General features: G+C 47.3%; 1 protein-coding gene across 1 annotated transcript in view; it reads right to left on the reverse strand.

Moving 5' to 3' along the window:
- CARMIL2 (capping protein regulator and myosin 1 linker 2) overlaps nt 1–20,612 on the reverse strand; it is a 435,549-nt gene that overhangs the window by 16,625 nt on the left and 398,312 nt on the right. The window lies entirely within an intron of this gene.

The following is a 20,612-nucleotide window of genomic DNA, read 5'->3' on the forward strand; positions in this document are numbered from 1 at the left end:
GACTACAAAAAACTCAAAGGTGAATTTTCAAAAGTCGCGTGCATAAAAATTAGCAGTTGCGCATGTAAAGTAGCAAATACACAAGTATGTGCTATTTCAGAAACCTCAACATACCTGTAAATAAGGGCCTGTGAGTAAATCTGCGCTGTAAAAGAAGGGCAGGCCAGGGGCATTCGGGATGTTGCAGGGCAGGGCCAACATAATCATGTGTAAATTGCTATTTTATAAGCAATTTCCGCATGTAAATTAGGCAGCTTACTCGTGTATATTTACTGCTGCTCAATTTCTGGAGTAAGTGTTTGTAAACATCTTAAAGGTGAATTACTGCCTGGGTAGGGGGGATTGGGTGAAATGGGGGGACTTCAGGCTGAAAAGTCAGGAGGGTCTTGATGACCTGCAGGTGGACTGGGCAAACTGGTAGACTAATTGGTAAAACTGGTAATTTCATTGCCATGCGCATGTTAGAAAATCTCCTGACTTGTGCGTGTAAAAGCTGACTTATGGGGGGTATATGCATCTAATTTACCAACGTTAAATCCACTCGCATTTCTCTTTAAAATGAGACATAAAAAGTATGAGGGTATACCAGTTGCACATTTATCTGGCTAAGTAGTGGCTTTGCTGTTCTTAGCCAGATAACTTCTGGGGCCTTATCCAGGTTCTATTTATCCATCTAAGTAGCAGCAAATCCGCTACTTAGCTGGGATAGGATTTAAAACGCAACTTATTTGGTCTAAGTCAGATATCCGGATAAGTTTAAAAACATTATGTATCTGACTATCTGATTTACCCAGATATGTATTGCTTTTCCTTTTTTTTTTACTTAACCACTATAAGATATAAGTATCGTTTTAAGACTTACCTGTATAAATATCGACTTTGCTGCTACTTGGCCAGACAAGTCGGAATTTATGCTAAGTACAAAAATGTATTTGTGTGGTTTTTTATATGTGCGTGCATGTTACCAGGTACGTGTATTTTATAACCTGTCTACATCGTATACACACATGTTATAAAATACCAGAACAGTTTTGTGTTCACCCATATATACACATATATGGGCATGAGCATGCAAGTTTTAAAGTTATCCTTCCTTTTTTTTTTTTTTTAAACTATTCAGTGTTTGCTTTAAACAGTTTTTTTTATTTATTTGATTTATACAATATTTAAACTACATAAAATAAAAAAATGTATCAAGCACAAAATCAACAATTTATCAAGTTAAAACAAAGTAAGTTACAAACTTCTAACTGTGAATTGTCACTTTTGTTTTGAATTGAAATAGTGCAAGTATCCTTTTTATATTTTCTTAAGCAAGCCCTTGTCGTCTTTAGGAGTATATGAACTTATGTATCCTGAAAATGTCTTCAGATCAGTTTTTCAAACTGTTAATTATACAGAAAGATATGTGCACATATTTTGGACAAAAAGTAACAGGTACAAAAAGGGAATGAATTAACACAAGTTAGAAACTTGTCAGCAGTAGTGCCAGTCATCAAGGCTTCTATGATTTTAAATTAATGCCCTCTGCCAGCTGTGAGACGTCAGTAGTTGCAGACTTTTAAAAAACACACCCAGGGTGTGGTAGCTGGTGTATGGTTCACTAAATAAGCAGGTGAAAGAACATGTGTATAAAATTAAATTCTTCTAAATGGACATCATCCAGAATTTATATCAAAATCATCTTTGATTTAATTTGAGATTGTTGAGGGATCATTCTGACAGATTCTCTGCCCTTTAGGACATGAGAAGGAGTCTGGGGAAACATCAGAAAGTAGAGGAGAAAGTATGGATTAGGTAGCAGTGTGCCTCTTTCTTCTGCTCCAGCCACAACCTCACCCCCATCCTATTGCCTGCAGGCTTTTTGCCAGGGTCAGTGCTGGAGTAGGAGCTCCAGACTATAGGCAGGCACCCTGTTGCTTTCTTCACATGATTTAATTAATGGGCGGGGAAGCTTCAGTCAGGAATGTTGATTGTGCAACAGGTTTTCAATTGGAGAAATTACTTACCTGATAATTTTATTTTCCTTAGTGTAGACAAATGGAATCAGGACCAGTGGGTTTATGCTCCCCTGCCAGCAGATGGAGACAGAGCAAACTGACATCAAAATATATATAGTCCTGCAGTGACCCCAGCCTGAAAGTATTCTCTTCAAAAGCAAATGTGGACAGACTAGTAAAAAACTTGATTAAAGACATGATTAAGAACAGGTAACCAGAGCTGTTCTCAACCAACCATAAACACTGAACTCATGTAAGATTCTAGGTTCCTCAAGCCAGGGACTGGATGAACACTTACCAGTAATTCCTTGGGATCCAGAGCCCCACAGGAGGACTATTTCACACTCATGTGGCAGCCAAGGGCAGGAAGCTGAGTCCATCTGTTTACACTAAAGAAAACGAAATTATCAGGTAAGTAATTTCTCCATTTCCTAGCATGTAGACAGATGGACTCAGGACCAGTGGGGTGTACAAAAGCAATTCCCCAACAGGGTGGGAGGCTGCCCGCGGTTCAGTCAACACTGCAAGTGCAAAGTCTGCATCCTCCCAGACCTGCATTTCCAGCTGATAAAACCTGGAAAATGTGTGTAAGGAGGATCACATCGCAACTCGGCAGATATCGACGAGAGACAACAAACTAACCTCTGCCCATGACACCACCTGAGCCCTAGTGGAATGAGCCCTAACCTGAGTAAGAAATGGCTTTTCAGCATCCACATACACAGATGTGACCACCTCCTTAATCCAATGAACTATGGTAGCCCGCGAAGTCGGAACACCCTGCTTACTCCCGCCATGGAGAACAAACAGGTGATCTGTCTGTTGAAAAGGTTCAGAAACCTCCAGATACTGCACGACAAGTCACTTGACATCCAAAGAGGGCAGGAGGTGATACTCCTCCACATCCCTGACCTTATCCAGGGATGGCAAGGAGACAGACTGATTCAAATGAAAGTGCGAGACCACCTTGGACAAGAAGGATGGAACAGTACGTAGCTGTAACATCCTCGGAGTCACACGAAGGAACGGCTCCTGGCAAGACAAGGCCTGCCGTTCAGAAATTCAATGCACTGAACATATAGCCACCAGGAACACAGTCTTCACGGTCAGCATCCACAAGGAAAGGCTATGCAGTGGTTGGAAGATAGGACCCGCCAAAAAATCTAGCACCAAGTTAAGACTCCACAATGGAACCGGTAACCTCAAGGGAGGCCTAAGATGTTTCACTACCTTCAAAAAATGGACCACATCAGGATGAGACAACAAGAAAACTCCAATCACCAGGCCTCTGAAACAAGCAAGAGTCGCAACCTGCACCTTCAAGGAATTAAGGGACAATCCTTTATTCAACCCATCCTGCAAAAAATCCAGAATGTGTGGGATCTTAACTGAACTTAGGCCTCACACCAGGCCTCAAAAACTCTCCAAACCCGCACATAAGCCAAGGAAGTGGAGAACTTGCGAGCAAAGAGTAAGGTGACAATCACCACAAAGGAATAACCATGCTTCAACAGGCGAGTCCTCTCAAGGGCCAAACTGTAAGACAGAACCGAGTCAGATCATCGTAAAGAACCGGACTGTGCTGTAACAGATCCATGTGTGGCAGAAAGCAAAAGGGGGTCTCCACCAGGAATCTTCGCAAATCTGCATACCACGGACACCTGGGCCAGTCTGTTGCCACCAGGAGTACTAACCCCTGTGGCCTTCGATCTAGAGAATTATCCTGCCTAGCAAGGGCCATGGAGGAAAGGCATAAAGCAATCTGTCTTTGGGCCAGACCTGTATGAGAACGTCTATTCCCAGTGACCATGGATCTCTCCTGCAACTGAAAAATCGAGGAACCTTTGCATTGCAAGAAGTCACCAGCATGGCTAGGAATGGAAGGCCCCAGTGATCTACAATCAGCTGAAACACCTCGGCTGACAAACCACTCTCTTGGGTCCAGACACTCCCTACTGAGAAAGTCCGCTTTTACATTGTCTTTTCCTGCAATGTGAGAGGCCGAGATCATCTCTAGATGTTCTTTCGTAATTCCATAAGCTGGTCTATTTCCTGCGACACTTGCTGGCTCTTGGTGCCTCTCTGGCGACTGATATAGGCCACCATCGTTGTGTTGTCTGACATTATGCAAACCACTTGATCCCGCAGCTGTGGCTGAACTGCAAGCATGCCAGCTGTACCACCCAGGCTTCCAAACGATTGATGTTCCAGTGGGAATCTTCAGCATTTCAACGCCCTTGGGCTATTAGTTCCAGAAAGTGAGCCCCCCAACTGTGGAGACTCGCATCTGTCGTGAGTACCAACCAGAGGACAAGGGAACTCCCTTTCTCAGATGATTCTCCTCCAGCCACCACTGGCGGTAGAAGCAGATTTCCATCGGCAAGTGGAGCCGAACCACATAGTCCTAAGATTGCAGGTTCCAACGAGACAGCAGAGAGTACTGAAGAGGACACATATGTGCCCTTGCCCGCAGCACTACTTCCAGCATAGCCGCCATCAAGCCAAGCACCTGAAGGTAGGTCCACACCGTTGGGAGTATGGTGCTCCCGAATTGATGCACTTGAGACATCAATTTCTGGATCCGAACTTCCAGTAGGAAAACTCTGCCCTGCCCCGTGTAAACTGGACCCCAAATACTCCAATGACTGGGATGGCTGAAGATTGCTCTTGGTGAGGTTCACCACCCAACCGAGCTCCTGCAATAAGGAGATCACCTCATGTGTCACCAGGTGGCTCTCTTCCTGAGACTTGGCTCGAATCAGCCAGTTGTCCAAATATGGGTGCACCGATCCCTTCTTTTTGCAAGGCCACCGCTACTACCACCATAACCTTGGAAAATGTTCTGGGAGCGGTGGCTATACCAAAGGGCAGCACCCAAAACTGATAATGGCGCTCCCAACACCGCAAAGCATAGAAAGTGTTGGTGTTCCAATCGGAACAGAATATGAAGGTAAGCCTCTGACCGATCCAAGGAGGTCAGAAATTCCCCCAACTGCACCGCCATTATCACAGAGTGTAAGGTTTCCATGTGAAAAATGAGTCACCTTCAAATTTCGGGTGACCCTCTTGAGATCCAGGATGGAACGAAAGGAGCCCTCCTTCTTGGGCACAACAAAATAAATGAAATATCGCCCCATACTTTGAGACATGGCACTGGACCCACAGCCCTCAGAGCCTTTGAAAAGTGAACTCCACTGCCTGCTTCTTCTGCGGGGAGTGGCAAGGGGACACCATGAAAACATCCTGAGGAATATTGTGAAATTCCAGCACATATCCTTCTTGTATCACCTCCAGGACCCACTGGTCTGAGGTGATCCTGATCCATCTTCAAAGAAAGAGAGATGTCCTCCTATCTCTTGTTTCGGAACCTGGGTCAGCAAACCTTCATTGGAAAGCTCGGGAAGGTCCGCCACTCGAGCCTGCTCCTTTCTTGGGCTGTCAGGGACGAAAGGACTGAGACCTACCGAAAGGCCAAGTCCGCTGAAAGGTCGACCTCTGTAGGGACGACACTGCCTAGAATCCTGGAGACAAACCCTCATACCAAAGAGGCACTGTAACTGCTTTTTATCCTCCAGTAACTGAGGAACTGGAGACTCGCCCCACTTACTGGCCAGCTTCTCCAACTTGCTCCCAAACAAGAGCTTGCCTTTAAAGGACTTCTTGGTAAGATTAGCTTTGGAGACTGCATCAGCTGACCAATTTTACAACCAGAGTTGACATCTGGCCGTTGAGCTCAGGTAAGGTTTAAAAAATCATTGAAGCCACTCCTCTGGCCGAGGTACAGACCAAATTGCAGCCTGCATCTGCTAAAAAGGCGGCAGCAGGCTCCATAACCACTCTGGAATTCCCTCCAGACTCAACATTCTCCTGAGAGAGAAGCAGATAATATCGCGCCACTGGGGCGCAACAGGAAGCAATCTGTAAAGTCATTGCCACTGCCTCAAAGGCTTGCTTAAGAATAGCCTGAATCTTATCATATACATCCTTCAAGGCTGCTCCTCCCTCTTCAGGGATAGTTGTCCGCTTAGAGATGGCACATACCAGTGCATCCACTTTTGGAAATCACATGCTCTCTCACAGCCGGATCCAGGGGGTACAGGGCCTTCCAATGTCCAACCCCCTTAAAATTTGCCTTTGGGGCATCCCATTCCAGATCAACCAATTCCTGAATGGCATCCATCACAGGGAAAAAAACAAGAGCCTTTATGTAAGCAAACAAAAATGGGATTCTTCCTTGGCTCTGACATGGAATCTGAACCAGGGACACCCAACTGTTTCAAGGTCTGGGAAATCAGGGCCAGCAGTTCATCTCTATGAAAGAGCCACAACATGGTTTGATATGGTTCCAAACCTGGAGGAATTTCCCCATCTCCCAGGGAATCAAGATCAACCTCATCATCAGTACCATCCAGATTAATGTCGGGAACACCCGCAGGGAGCTGAGGCGAGCTCCCTCGCTGAAGCATAGGACTGGAAGAGGGAGGAGCCACCGGCCAAGGGTCTGATCTGACAGGAATGGGGGAAGTGGAGGACTGCTCCTGAAGGAAAGCTTGTGAGCCATGAAAAAATTCCACGCAAGAAAAAGCAGCCAGATCCAAATCAAGCTCAGAAGAAACTGGAGCTGGTCCCACAGAACTGCCCTCACTCGCGGAGGAGCCAGTAAAGGGAGAATCAAGGTCTGGCGTCCCTCCAGTCAAGGCCGTGACCAACCCATCATCAGAATGGGAGGAGCCAGGCTTAGCAAAATCTGAGCAATGCTGACACAGGTTAGAAGCCAGATCAGGCTGAGAAGCCCTAGTATGACAGGCAACACAAATAGGAAGACGCTTAGGCTTCTTGCTGACCAGTGCCATCGCGGTGGTAAACATGCATCTGAATGGCTTGCGCTCAAAAAGGGAATGTGCAAAAAAAATAAGTGCCTAGAAGGAAGTGCTGCAAGGCACACGAACAACTTGTGCACAAAGCTAAGCATGTGACAGAGTAAAACTTGTGCTTGCAAAAAATGCACCCAAAAACCAAGCACACAACGCATGCACAGAGCTGAAGCACTGCACACCGACGGCCTGTAGAGGGCAGCAGAGCACGCACAGGAGCACGCAAAAACGCTGCTGCGGCCTACTATACAGTGTGCAAGAAAAAAGCCTAATTGCGGGGCCTAGTCCACTGGGGGCTGTTCAACCTACCAGGCTGCACAGTTCCCCAACCCCAATGGGTAAAACTTCAAAGCTAAAACTTTTTTTTTTTTTTTTTTAAGCCTTACCTGAGCTCAGCGCTTACCAGCTGAGTACAGAGATGGTCTCTGGCTGCAGGGGGAGAGGGCATCTGCCGTCACTGCCATGCTCGGCCTCCTGCACCCAGTGCCTTTCAGCTGAAGTAGTAGCTAAATCCACGCTGGGAAACCCAGCTACCAGACCAAGGCACACCTCTGAGGGGCCATGGAAATTGCCTCAGGAATTCTCAACTGGGGGAGGGAACTTTAGGTATCACCGCAGGAGAGCGGGGCTTTCTTTTCCTTAATTTAGAATTTCAAATTTCTCCTTCCAACAAGCCCGAAGTAATCCTCACAGGGAGATGCATGTCCACCGTCTGCTGAGACCGAGAATACTTCTACAACACCCACTTATTCAAGGGAAATCCTTGCTCGGTGGGTTTTTTGTACGGTAGCTATATTCAAGGATAGCCAGGTGAATCCGAACCCATAAGAAGCAATGAGGGCGGCAGCCTAGATAAGTATATGAGAAGAAAAATTAATGGTTGGGTCGGATAAGCAGCCAGGGAGAAGGGATAATAAAAGTAAAAGTAAAAGAGAAAAAAGAAAAATGAACATAAAGTGTGAATAATAAAGAGTAATATATGGGGCTAATAAGAGGGATAACTAAAAAGTGGTTATCCTTGAATATAGCTACCGTACAAAAAAACCACCGAGCAAAGATTTCCCTTGAATAAGTGGGTGTTGTAGAATAATTCTATAAAGGGAAAGAGGTTAGTTGGTGAACAGTGAGACAGAGAATACTGGCAGGCTGGGGTCACTGCAGGGCTATATATATATTTTGACGTCAGCTTGCTCCATCTCCATCTGCTGGCAGGGGAGCATAAACCCACTGATCCTGAGTCCATTTATCTACACGCTAGGAAAAGTGCGGTTTCTCCTGTCCACAGGATCATAGAAGCCTAAGGGCATTGTTTTGTTTATAGTCCTGCTTCATGGAAATAAGGCTCAGTCTTTGAAGAGACCCCTCTTAACTTTGCGAGTGATGCTTTAATACCACACACAATCATGCAGCTCACCTGATAAACCAACTCATGATTACACAGAGGGGAGCTAATAATTCATCTGTGAGTGCTTACCCTTCCTTTCTGTCCTCCTCATACGGCCCTCTATCTCTCTGTCCTGGTTCTGGAGCAGAGCAGTAACAGGAACATGAATTACCAGGATGCCTTTCCCCTACCTTTATGTTTCCTATATCACTTCCCCCTCCTTTCTCAACCTCCTTCTCTCAAAACTTCCAACTCCACTCATCCACTCTTCTCAGCCCTACGTCTTCAGCTCTCTTCTTCAATTTTTGTTTGTCTTTTCCTCAGTGCCGTTCCCTCCCTTACATCTTCCCATTTTTTCCTTCTCAACCTCCCTTGCCATTTCAATTTCCCCTCTCTTTCTATTGCCTCCACTTCTCCGTTTCACTCCTCTATAACCTTGTCTCTCTCTCAGAGCCACTGTTAGGCATGGCAATTGCCCAGTTTTTATTCCCCCTCTGATCTTCCAATTTTTGACTCCTTCACTCCCCTCCTCTGACATTCCAACTTTTATCACCCCCTCATTCCATCTCCCAATTTGTTCTGGTATCTCGTCAATCTTCCAAACTTTACTGCCCTAGAAACTTGTGTTGGGGAGGGAGAGGGGAAAGGGACAGGAACAGTCACCACTGGGCTTAGGAGCATGCGTAAGTTCAAAGGTCCCACACTGATCTCCTCGATGATTGTCTCTGACTGAAAGACACACACCTTGGGGCAAGTGCTGAACCTAAATCCGGCCCTGGAGAGGGCTCTGCCACCTTCAGATTGGTGGCTGACATCCTGGGGATCCTTGAACTGTTGGGGCCCTGGACAATTGCCCCAGTTTTCCCTTCTCCCAATGTAAGTTCTCATTGTTCTTTCCCTCACTATCCCCATTACGTTTCCACTTTTCCCCACCCACTTCCTTGCTCCTCCCCTACGGTCCTCGTCAACCCTTCAATTTCTTCTTCTGTCCCTTCCCTCTACTGCCCTATCTTCCACATCCCTTCACCTTCCCTTCCCAAATGATAGAACTAACTACAGCAGAGCAGTGCCACATATCACTTACTACACATACATGTGATGCTGGTCCCAAGTAGTCCATGCTTAACCTCTATGTAATCCTTACTTTACCTCTACCTGCAGAAAACAATAGGCTGTAGTTGTTTCAATAGTAGAGTATGTATATTGAGTGTGTGCCTTGTCAGCAGTGATATAAAGGGTGGGACTTGCAGTAAGGGGCTCCATTTTCTTGCACTTCTCTGCTGTTGATTTTGTTGGAGGAAGGAGACATTTTTCAATTGGTGGAGGAGTTTGAGGATAAATCACTCTGCCAGTCATGACCTCTGCAGGAATCCCAGATGACTGGTGTGGCCTAGATTTCGAGGCAGTACAGGGCATCTAGGATGCATCCCACAATGAACTTGGCACAGCCTGCATTGTTGCTGGTCTTCTATCTTAAGGCGCTGTAAATGATTTGATGCTGCTCAGTGCTCCAAAGTCTTCATGAACAAGCTCCACTGACATCTTCATTGCTACCTTTGCACTGGAGTGAAACACGTGCAGGCCAATGCCTAGTGCACTCAGCCCAGCACATGGCTTTACACGTGCTTGGATGCGTGTCCAAAACCCCTCATGCAATAATGGGATTAGAGCGTCCAAAACGCGTGTAGCTAATAGCACACATCACATGTAAATTCATGTTGATGAGGCTATTAGCTATTACCCTGATGCAAAAAATTGCCTTGTGGCCATGGTGCCCATTTTAACACTGCAAATTTATCACCTACCCAGGAGGAGGTGTTAAAGCGTGCACGCTCAAGGGCTGACAAAAAAAACAAAACAGAAAATACTGCTTGCTGTGAGTCCTCCTATTAGTATCCTAGCAATAGGATACACATTTAGGGGCGGATTTTCAGAGCCCTGCTCGCGTAAATCCGCCCAAAACCGGGCGGATTTACGCGAGCAGGGCCGTGCGCGCCGGGAAGCCTATTTTACATAGGCCTCCCGGCGCGCGCAGAGCCCCGGGACTCGCGTAAGTCCCGGGGTTCTCCGAGGGGGGCGTGTCGGGGGGAGGGCCCGGTCGTCGCGGCGTTTCGGGGGCGTGTCGGCAGCGTTTTGGGGGCGGGTACGGGGGCGTGGCTACGGCCCGGGGCGGTCCGGGGGCGTGGCCGCGCCCTCCGTACCCGCCCCCAGGTCGCGGCCCGGCGCGCAGGAGGCCCGCTGGCGCGCGGGGATTTACGCCTCCCTCTGGGAGGCGTAAATCCCCCGACAAAGGTAAGGGGGGGGTTTAGACAGGGCCGGGCGGGTGGGTTAGGTAGGGGAAGGGAGGGGAAGGTGAGGGGAGGGCAAAGGAAAGTTCCCTCCGAGGCCGCTCCGATTTCGGAGCGGCCTTGGAGGGAACGGGGGTAGGCTGCGCGGCTCGGCGCGCGCCGGCTATACGTAATTGATAGCCTTGCGCGCGCCGATCCAGGATTTTAGCAGATACGCGCGGCTCCGCGCGTATCTACTAAAATCCAGCGTACTTTTGTTTGCGCCTGGAGCGCAAACAAAAGTAGGCTATTCGCGCGCCTTTTAAAATCCGCCCCTTAGTATCATAAAGCAGAATTATGTGCCGCTCAAGGACTTAACAAAAAAAAATCCTCCTTTCTAAGGTTCCTCATACAGGGAACCATAGAAAGCAGTATCCCCAAGGTCTGGCCCAACTGGAACCCCTGCTGGCAGTGAGTGAAGGAGTGAATACATTAAAATTTTAATTTATCATTCCTTCATTTCCTGCTGATTGGTCCATTCACTGTCACATGTCAGTGAAAGGACCAATCCCCTTTCAGAAGGTTGTTCTGAAAGGGGATTGGTCATTTCAATGACAATCACAAATGTCAGTGAAAAGGACCAATCAGGAACAGCTCTGCCCAGTAGAGGGGTGGGAAATCTGGCCAGACTGTTCTAGATGCAGAGTCACTTCTCCTGGGTTCCTGATGCAAAGTGCTAGGGATGCGTCCCTTTTAGCACGACAGCTCATTTGCCTATTGCATTGAGCGCCCAGGACAGGTGGATGTGTGCGCACTCAAAAAACATGCGGCCAGTTTGAGGCACATTTTTTTATGCACTGATATTGCATCAGCCTGATAGTGAGAACATGCCTCACTGAGCTCCTCCTCAAAGATCAGCAATGACAAAACTGCATGGGCCTCAGTAGGAAGGACTGATTTTCCTCAGACCCCAGATGGGAAGTATCAGTGGCTGAGGTACTGACACAATCTCTAGAGGATAAAGTGGTCCTCCTGACAAGGATGCTGGGAAGGATGTTTGGCAGATGCCAGTGTCCTGCTCCTGGCATCGTGCATTAATGGAGAGCACTGTCTATGCTTCTTGGTCTTCACCTGATGCTCAACACTGGTGATCCCTGATGCTGGAACCTCTGCTGCAGAACAATTTGCATGCATTAAGATGGGAGGAGTGGGAAGTGTCCCTAACTCCTGTGCCTTGTACCAGTGCTGCACCCTATGCTCTCCCCATCTTGATGCACTGCCAGCAGATGATGCAGCTCCTAGGTATACTGATACAGATAAGAGTTAGGCATCTGGATTTATCTTACTAAACAGCCACTTCGGGTGGGGGGAGCTCAATTTTCAGATAGTTTTTTTGTGTAAATTGCTACGTACCCGGATACATGGCTTTGAAAACTTTTCTCTGAATGTCTAAAATGTAATGTCATTTATGTGCCTAACCTTACCATCAAGTATTATAGCATGAAAGCAGAAAAGTGATTCCATAGCAATTTTTGAAATTTTGGGCAACAGTTTTATTTATTTATAGTTATTTGGTGTTCTGTTTTTTCCTACGTAAGGCACAAAGCATGTTACAATATATGGTACGAGTACATTATCACACTGAGAGAAGCAGAACATGGCATAGGCAGGGGAAAGCTGAGTTCAGTAATAACAATCGATCACAAGGTTGGACACCCGATTAAAGAGGGTAAAGACGGGGAGGTAGGGAGATGGAAGTGGGGTGTAGAAGGCTGTGCTAAGAGTATAAAGGATAGACAATCAAGAATGCAAGGCCAAGGAAGGATCCAAAACTACAGCAGTAACATATAGAAACATAGAAACATAGAAATGACGGCAGAAGAAGACCAACCGGTCCATCCAGTCTGCCCAGCAAGCCTTACACTTATTTTTTCTCATACTTAACTGTTTCTCTTGGCTCTTAGTAACTAGGGATGTGAATCGTGTCCTCGATCGTCTTAACGATCGATTTCGGCTGGGAGGGGGAGGGAATCGTATTGTTGCCGTTTGGGGGGGTAAAATATCGTGAAAAATCGTGAAAAATCTAAAAATCGCAAAACCGGCACATTAAAACCCCCTAAAACCCACCCCCGACCCTTTAAATTAAATCCCCCACCCTCCCGACCCCCCCCCAAATGAGTTAAATAACCTGCGGGTCCAGCGGCGGTCCGGAACGGCAGCGGTCCGGAACGGGCTCCTGCTCCTGAATCTTGTTGTCTTCAGCCGGCGCCATTTTCCAAAATGGCGCCGAAAAATGGCGGCGGCCATAGACGAACACGATTGGACGGCAGGAGGTCCTTCCGGACCCCCACTGGACTTTTGGCAAGTCTCGTGGGGGTCAGGAGGCCCCCCACAAGCTGGCCAAAAGTTCCTGGAGGTCCAGCGGGGGTCAGGGAGCGATTTCCCGCCGCGAATCGTTTTCGTACGGAAAATGGCGCCGGCAGGAGATCGACTGCAGGAGGTCGTTCAGCGAGGGTTCCGGCGCCTCGCTGAACGACCTCCTGCAGTCGATCTCCTGCCGGCGCCATTTTCCGTACGAAAACGATTCGCGGCGGGAAATCGCTCCCTGACCCCCGCTGGACCTCCAGGAACTTTTGGCCAGCTTGTGGGGGGCCTCCTGACCCCCACGAGACTTGCCAAAAGTCCAGCGGGGGTCCGGAAGGACCTCCTGCCGTCCCAATCGTGTTCGTCTATGGCCGCCGCCATTTTTCGGCGCCATTTTGGAAAATGGCGCCGGCTGAAGACAACAAGATTCAGGAGCAGGAGCCCGTTCCGGACCGCTGCCGTTCCGGACCGCCGCTGGACCCGCAGGTTATTTAACTCATTTGGGGGGGGGTTCGGGAGGGTGGGGGATTTAATTTAAAGGGTCGGGGGTGGGTTTTAGGGGGTTTTAGTGTGCCGGCTCACGATTCTAACGATTTATAATGATAAATCGTTAGAATCTCTATTGTATTGTGTTCCATAACGGTTTAAGACGATATTAAAATTATCGGACGATAATTTTAATCGTCCTAAAACGATTCACATCCCTATTAGTAACCTTATGTTCTAATTCCCTTTTCACCCCCACTATTAATGTAGAGAGCAGTGATGGAGCTGCTTCCAAGTGAAATATTAAGTTTGATTAGTTAGGTAAGCGGCAGCATAGCTCTCTGCCATGAAGCAGAGGGCAATGCTGGAAATGTGTGAAGTATCAGTTTTTCTTTTCCCCTGTCATTGAAGCAGGGAGTCATGCCGGACATGCACCGAAAGTGAAGCATGCCTTGAAAGTCACATTAACTATCATCAAATATTGAAAAGCCTAATAATTGGTAATACCTATAGCCCATGAACCCATCCCTGTTTTTTTCTTTTTTTTTTTTTTTTAATTGGGAGATGGATGCCCTTCGTCCTTCTACTCTGTGAAGGTGGACACCTACCACTGGTATCCCGCTCCGTTAATGCCTCTGTGGCTACTGCTGCTCCATGCAGTGTTTTACTACCTGCTCTTTATATGCGTCCTCTAGAACTGATGGATCCCATCCCTGTTTTTTTTTATTATTATTTATTTAATTGGGAGATGACAGCCCTCCATCCTTCCGCTCCGTGAAGGTGGACACCTATCACTGGCCACCGGCATCCCACTCCGTGAATGCCTCTGTGGCTACTGCCGCTCTGTGCAGTATTTTACTACCTGCTCTTTATATGGACACCTACCACTGGCCACTGGCATCCCGCTCCGTGAATGCCTCTGTGGCTACTGCCGCTCCGTGCAGTATTTTACTACCTGCTCTTTATATGTGTCCTCTAGACCTGATGGATCCCATCCCTGTTTTGTTTTCTGTTTTTTTTTATTTAATTGGGAGATGACAGCCCTACATCCTTCCGCTCCATGAAGGTGGACACCTACCACTGGCCACTGGCATCCCGCTCTGTGAATGCCTCTGTGGCTACTGCCGCTCCGTGCAGTGTTTTGCTACCTGCTATTTTATACGTGTCCTCTGGACCTGATGGATCCACAATGTTTATCCCATGCCCCTTTGAAGTGCTTCACAGTTTTAGACTTCACCACTTCCTCCGGAAGGGCATTCCAGGCATCCACCACTCTCTCCGTGAAGAAATTCTTCCTGACATTGGTTCTTAGTCTTCCTCCTTGGAGCCTCAGCTCGTGACCTCTGGTTCTGCTGATTTTTTTCTGTTGGAAAAGGTTTGTCGTTGTCTTTGGATCGTTAAAGTTTTTCAAGTATCTGAAAGTTTGAATCATATCACCCCTGCTCCTCCTTTCCTCCAGGGTGTACATATTTAGATTCTTCAATCTCTCCTCGTATGTCAACCGATGAAGACCCTCCACCTTCCTGGTCGCCCTTCTCTGTACCGCTTCCAACTTGTCCTTGTCTCTTTGTAGATACGGTCTCCAGAATTGAACACAGTACTCCAGGTGAGGCCTCACCAAGGACCTGTACAAGGGGATTATCACTTCCCTTTTCTTACTCGATATTCCTCTCTCTATGCATCCCAGCATTCTTCTGGCTTTTGCAATCGCCTTGTCGCATTGTTTCGCCGACTTCATATCATTAGACACTATCACCCCAAGGTCTCTCTCCTGCTCCGTGCACATCAGCCTTTCCCCCCCCATCGAATACAGTTCATTCGGATTTCCACTCCCCAAATGCATGACTTTGCACTTCTTGGCATTGAATTTCAGCTGCCATATCTTCGACCACTCTTCCAGCTTCCAGTAGAGGCAGACAGTGAGATGCTCCTGGGCTGCCTAAGATATTGAGGCCCCTGGCCGGCTATGAGGCACAGCCTCCTCTTTGCATACTCAGCCGCCCTCCCTCCTTGCTTCCAGAAGCCAGCCCTCCTGACTGGTGGGGCTGGGAGTGGGGGGCGGGGAGGTGGGCTGGTAGAATTAAGAGAAGTGCCTCAGTATTCAAAACCTTGCCATTTAGGCTTTGAATATTGACCCCCAGGGTTTAAAAAAAAAAAAAAAAAAAGTTCTTTGTTTACTCATCAGTTTCCAGCTTACCCCATGTGTTCAGCCCACATGAGGTAGATTTTCAAAGGGTTACGCGCGTAACCCTTTAAAACCTACCCCTGCGCACGCCGAGCCTATTTTGCAAAGGCTCGGCGGTGCACGCAAGGCCCGGTACGCGCCTATGTCCCGGGGCGGTCCCGAGTCCTCCGGCACAGTGGCTGTGCCGGGGGATGGTGTGCTGGCAGCCAGCCAGCAGGCGTAACTCCTGCAATAAAGGTGGGGGGGGGGATTTAGATAGGGCAGGGGGTGGGTTGGAGCGAAAGGAAAGTTCCCTCCGAGGCCGCTCCGATTTCAGAGCGGCCTCGGAGGGAACGGGGAAAGCCATCGGGGCTCCCCTAGGGCTCGGCGCACGCAACGTGCACAAGTGGTGCACCCCCTTGCGCGCGTCGATCCTGGATTTTATAACATGCGCGTGGTTTTCAAAGAAAAAAAATGGTGCCCATGTCTTGTTTTAAATAGAGAGGGGATTTTGCATACTATTTGAAAAAAAAAAAGAAAGAATGCTTTTCTCATTACTTAGAGGTGTAGACATATGGACTGAACACGTGGGGCCAACTGAAGACTGATGATTAAAATGAAGAGCATATCTGATTGATAATATGAAGGTAAAGCTGTTAGATATGATAGTCTCTAAGCCCACACTTTAAGAGAGTGTTTTGATTTTAGTGGTGTCTCAAACTATTTCTAATTTTCATTTTTATCACTTTTTGGTTTCACTTTAGTTTAAGTGTAAAAAAATAATTCTGCATGCAGGTAGGGTTGCCAACTTTTGCCTACTTATATAAGGCAGCTTAGGCTTTATATCAGGTGAATGGGATGCTATATTTAACATTAGGGATTTTCTCACAATGAGAAGTTCAAAGGGCTGTAGTGTTATGGTGATGCTGATATCTGAGTGGCATATATGAGGTGGAAGTATCTGAATTCAAGAAAGCATGGGATAAATACAGAGGATCTCTAAGGAACCGATGAGAATTATAACGCACAATTAATTGGATGGGTGGGCAGACTGGATGGGTCATGCGATCTGTTTCTAGGTGGAGTCAGTCTGGAGGAAGTAGTGAAAAGGCTAAGGAGTTTTACTGGGGAGTCCTTGGGAGCTCAGTCAGGAGTTCTTGGGGGAATCAGCTTTAAAGGAACTGAAGTAAGTGTTCTTGATGGTTCCTGGGAGCCTGGCGGGGCTCGTCTTCCAGCAGTGGTGTGTGCAAGAGGAAGAATATTATTTGAGGTGGAATGGTCCTGGGGATTTTAACCTACCAGAAGCAAGTGGGAAGATTTGTCTGGGGCCATCCTGTTGTCTGTGAGGACCGTGAGGGATTTCAAGAAGGGCTACACGTTTCCCTCTGGGCGGCTCGGAAGTGACAACGTCATCAGAAGGAAATGTGAGGGCCTTCGGAAGGGTTTGGACTTAAGCGGAATAAGAAATGTGATCGTGCAGGTAACGCTACGTTTTTATTTTGGACTTATCTGTAAGCTGTTTCTGCATCATCTTGGACTCAGCCTTTGACATTTTTTCCCTACATTTGTGGGTGTCTAGGTTTTTGTAGAGTTCCAGCGTTTGCCAATCTTTTCAGTAAACGTTTTCTTGTTTGGAGCACACTTTTGATGTGGACTCTTATTTTGTGCTTTGAGAACTCTCTTGGTGGCCCCGCAGGAATGCTCCTGTGACTTAGCTGTGGTTTTTCTTTACCCCACCCAGGGGAGCGATCCAGAGCTCAGCAGGAATGTGAAGGAGGACCTCTTCCCTGTGGGAGGGGATTTACACTTAATATGAAGGTAGCTCAGAACTACTCCCTAACTCTGCCTCCAAGAATGCTTTTCTGGTATGCAGGTATAAACACTCACATGCAGAGGCTGTACGTGTATATTTTGACCCACATATTGGGCGATGTTCTGGCTCCACAGAGTATGTGTTTATATATATGATTTTTTTTTATTATGCTGCCACCCAGTGTCATCTTGAGATATTGCAAAGCTTACATTTTCTATAGGGTTTATGTTTCCTGCCCTGATTGGTTATTGTTTGAATATTTCTGAACTTCCTGTTGGTTCTGTTCCTGTTTGCTCTGTCTCCCACTCTATGACTTTCTCCTCTTTCTATTGGTCCCTTCACCCAAGGAATCTCTGGGATAGTTTATTTCCTTCAGAGACTTTCAGTTGGAAGTTGGCTCTTGGTTGGCAAACAGCTTGTATTCAGCCTCTTTCGGGCTCTGAGAGGCATCATCTTTTCACCTCTTATTACTCTTATGTACTACTGACCCACAACTGCTGTCAGCTTTCAGAGAAAATTATTGCAGCTGTATCAGTCTCATCCACCTGTTCGGCTACTCTTGGGACCTTCTCATCTAATGCGAGTGTCGAACTGTTCTCCATTCAAATAAATGTTTTTAGTAACCAAGAAAGGAGTTTATCTGATATCTGCAGCTGAGGTAGAGGTTTAACTGACTAGGGGATCAAGCTAGACATCGAACGCTGAGGGCAGTACAGGCAGATAATAATTTATATAAGCCCATTTCTACTGGTAAAGTACCATTTTACCTGCAGAAATGGCTTTTAAAATTGCTCTCTAAAGGGCATAGATACATATTCAAGTTTTGACCCTTTAAAATTAACTTTTCTTTTAGTTATTTAACATTCCATATATGCAATGTTGATTGTAAAATATATCTGAAAATATTCATAAAAATGTACTACAAATGCTTTATATTGAGCTCTTTGTAAGCAATGTTAATGTCGTTACTGATGTTGGTAGGCAGCTCAACATCAATCCCTGTTCCCAAAAACAAGGTACACTAGAGACCGTCCCTGGCCTGATGTGGCCCAAAGATTAAAGATCTGGCCAATAGGAATATTAAGTCGAAGGGTGCACAGAAAAGCAGTTTTTATTTGCCCGAAGAAATTAGTGCCTACCTTTTGATAATTTCTGAAAGCAAAATGTGCGGCTTGGCTGCACATTTTGTTTTCTGAATCGCGCGGGAATACCTAATAGGGCCATCAACATGCATTTGCATATTGAGGGCGCTATTAGGTTTGGCGGGTTGGACGCGCGTTTTCGGCCCCTTACTGAATAAGGGGTAAGGGAAAGACGCGCGTCCAATGGTGGGTTAACTGTTTCGGCCCGTGTGAGAGGTAGAGGGGCTGCAAAGAGGCTGATAATGGAGCTGTGAGAGAGCAGTGCACATTAGCTGAGAGGGTGAAAAAGGCTGAAAGAGCTGAAAGAAAGTGAATGGCCTTTAAGAAGGGGAAAGGAGCTGGGAGAAGGAAGAAATGGATACAAGCTGGGCTATAATAAGAAGAGGAGTTGGGGTGAGGGGTTAAGGTTAGGGGAAGGTAATTTAAGAGGGAAAGCGAGGGAAGAAGACTGGAAAGGAGCAGTGTGGAGTCTGACAGGGAGGTAAACCAAGAGAAGGGTTGTGAGAAGACAAGGGTTTATGGTGGAGGGCAGAGGCATGAAGGAGTGAGGAGAGAGATGGAAGTGGCATGAGGGGGGTGAGACTATGAAGACGTGAGAGAAGATAATGAGCTGTGAAGAGAGAAGCATGCATATGCAGATGAGATAACAAAATGAGAGAAACTATAAAAGGAGTGAGGAGGAAAAGGATAAAGTAAGAGAAAGCCAAATGCAAACAGAGGCAGAAGACAGATATCAAACTATAGACACAAAAAGTTGGAAAACTGATTTTTTTTTAAAGTTTGGTGAGGATTTCTGTGCTAGCTGGGAAGTGTCAAGTGATGGGGATAGGTGGTACCTTGCCCTTTTCTTCTTGCTCTACAGTCATCAGGGTAAATAAGATATTTTACTGGAAGGATGAAGAAGGGGAAAGAGGTTGTGACTGAAAATCTCTCAAAAGTTGCTCCCCTTTGACAGTTCAACTATTGAGAAGGGGCTGCAGTTAGGGCTTGAAATGAGGGTGAATGGAGGGAAACACCATTTTTCCTTATGCAAGAACTCGGGGATTGCCATGGGGGGAGTGCCTTACGAGGACTCTGCAAGCATGGGATTGGTTCTGGCCTGGGATCTGCGAATGCTGAGAGAAGCGCTGCAGGGAACGGGGAGGCAGAAGCAGCTTCATAAAAAATAAAAAAAGGAAGGGCAGAGCAGGGAAGGGATACAAGCCTGTGGAAGTCGGGAATCCCAAACTGGGAAGTGAGCTGAGCCTGCTGATGAAGGGAAGCCTAACCTGCTGAGGAGAGGAGAGGTTTGAGGAGCAGGGAAGGGATAAGGTGGACCAAAGCTTAAGGGGATGGAAACTGGCTAAGGAGGTATGAGGAGGAATCTGCTGGGGATTGGAAGGATGGGAAGGAGAGGAATGGAGAACAGGGGAGGCTAAGGGGATACAGGGAAGTGGAGCAGGAAGAGGAGTATTAAACTCCCTATTCCCAAATATTAAAGTCAAAAGTAAGTCTTGGCGGGAGGGGAAGAATTGAAAAATGCAGAGAGAGTAAGGAGGGACAGAAGGGGGGAAGAGGATAATATGGGGAGAAGAGGAAACAGATTATCAGAATGTGAGAGAAGGGGGAAGAGGTTGAGTGTGGTGGGAATAAGTGAGGGGTGGGGAAAGGCTGTGGTAGGGATGAGCTGGGGCTGAGGAGCAGAATGACTGGTTGAACTTTGAACCTTCCCTAGCTTTTATTTTGGCCATATGACCCTTCCCCTCTCTGGACATTTAAATACAGGCTGGTCATTCACACTCACAAACCACTGTGGGGTAGATTTTCAAAGGGTTACGCGCGTAAGATGTGAGCGAAACCCCCGAAAAGTTGCCCCAAGCTGCCCCTGTGCGTGCCAGCCCCGGGACGCGTGTATGTCCTGGGGCTTGCAAAAAGGGGCGGGGTGTGGGCGGTCCAGGGGCAGGGCCTGAGCCTCCAGGCACAGCGGCCATTTGTCGCTGTGCCCGGGATCGTAGGCCGGCCGTTGGCTGGCGCGCATAACTTCTTCAACAAAGGTATGGGGGGGGGGGTGGGTTAGGTAGGGGAAGGGAGGGGAAGGTGCAGGGGGGCGGAAGGAAAGTTCCCTCCGAGGCCACTTCG

This window comes from Rhinatrema bivittatum, chromosome 7 (genome assembly GCF_901001135.1).
Source record: "Rhinatrema bivittatum chromosome 7, aRhiBiv1.1, whole genome shotgun sequence".
Classification (NCBI taxonomy): Eukaryota; Metazoa; Chordata; class Amphibia; order Gymnophiona; family Rhinatrematidae; genus Rhinatrema; species Rhinatrema bivittatum.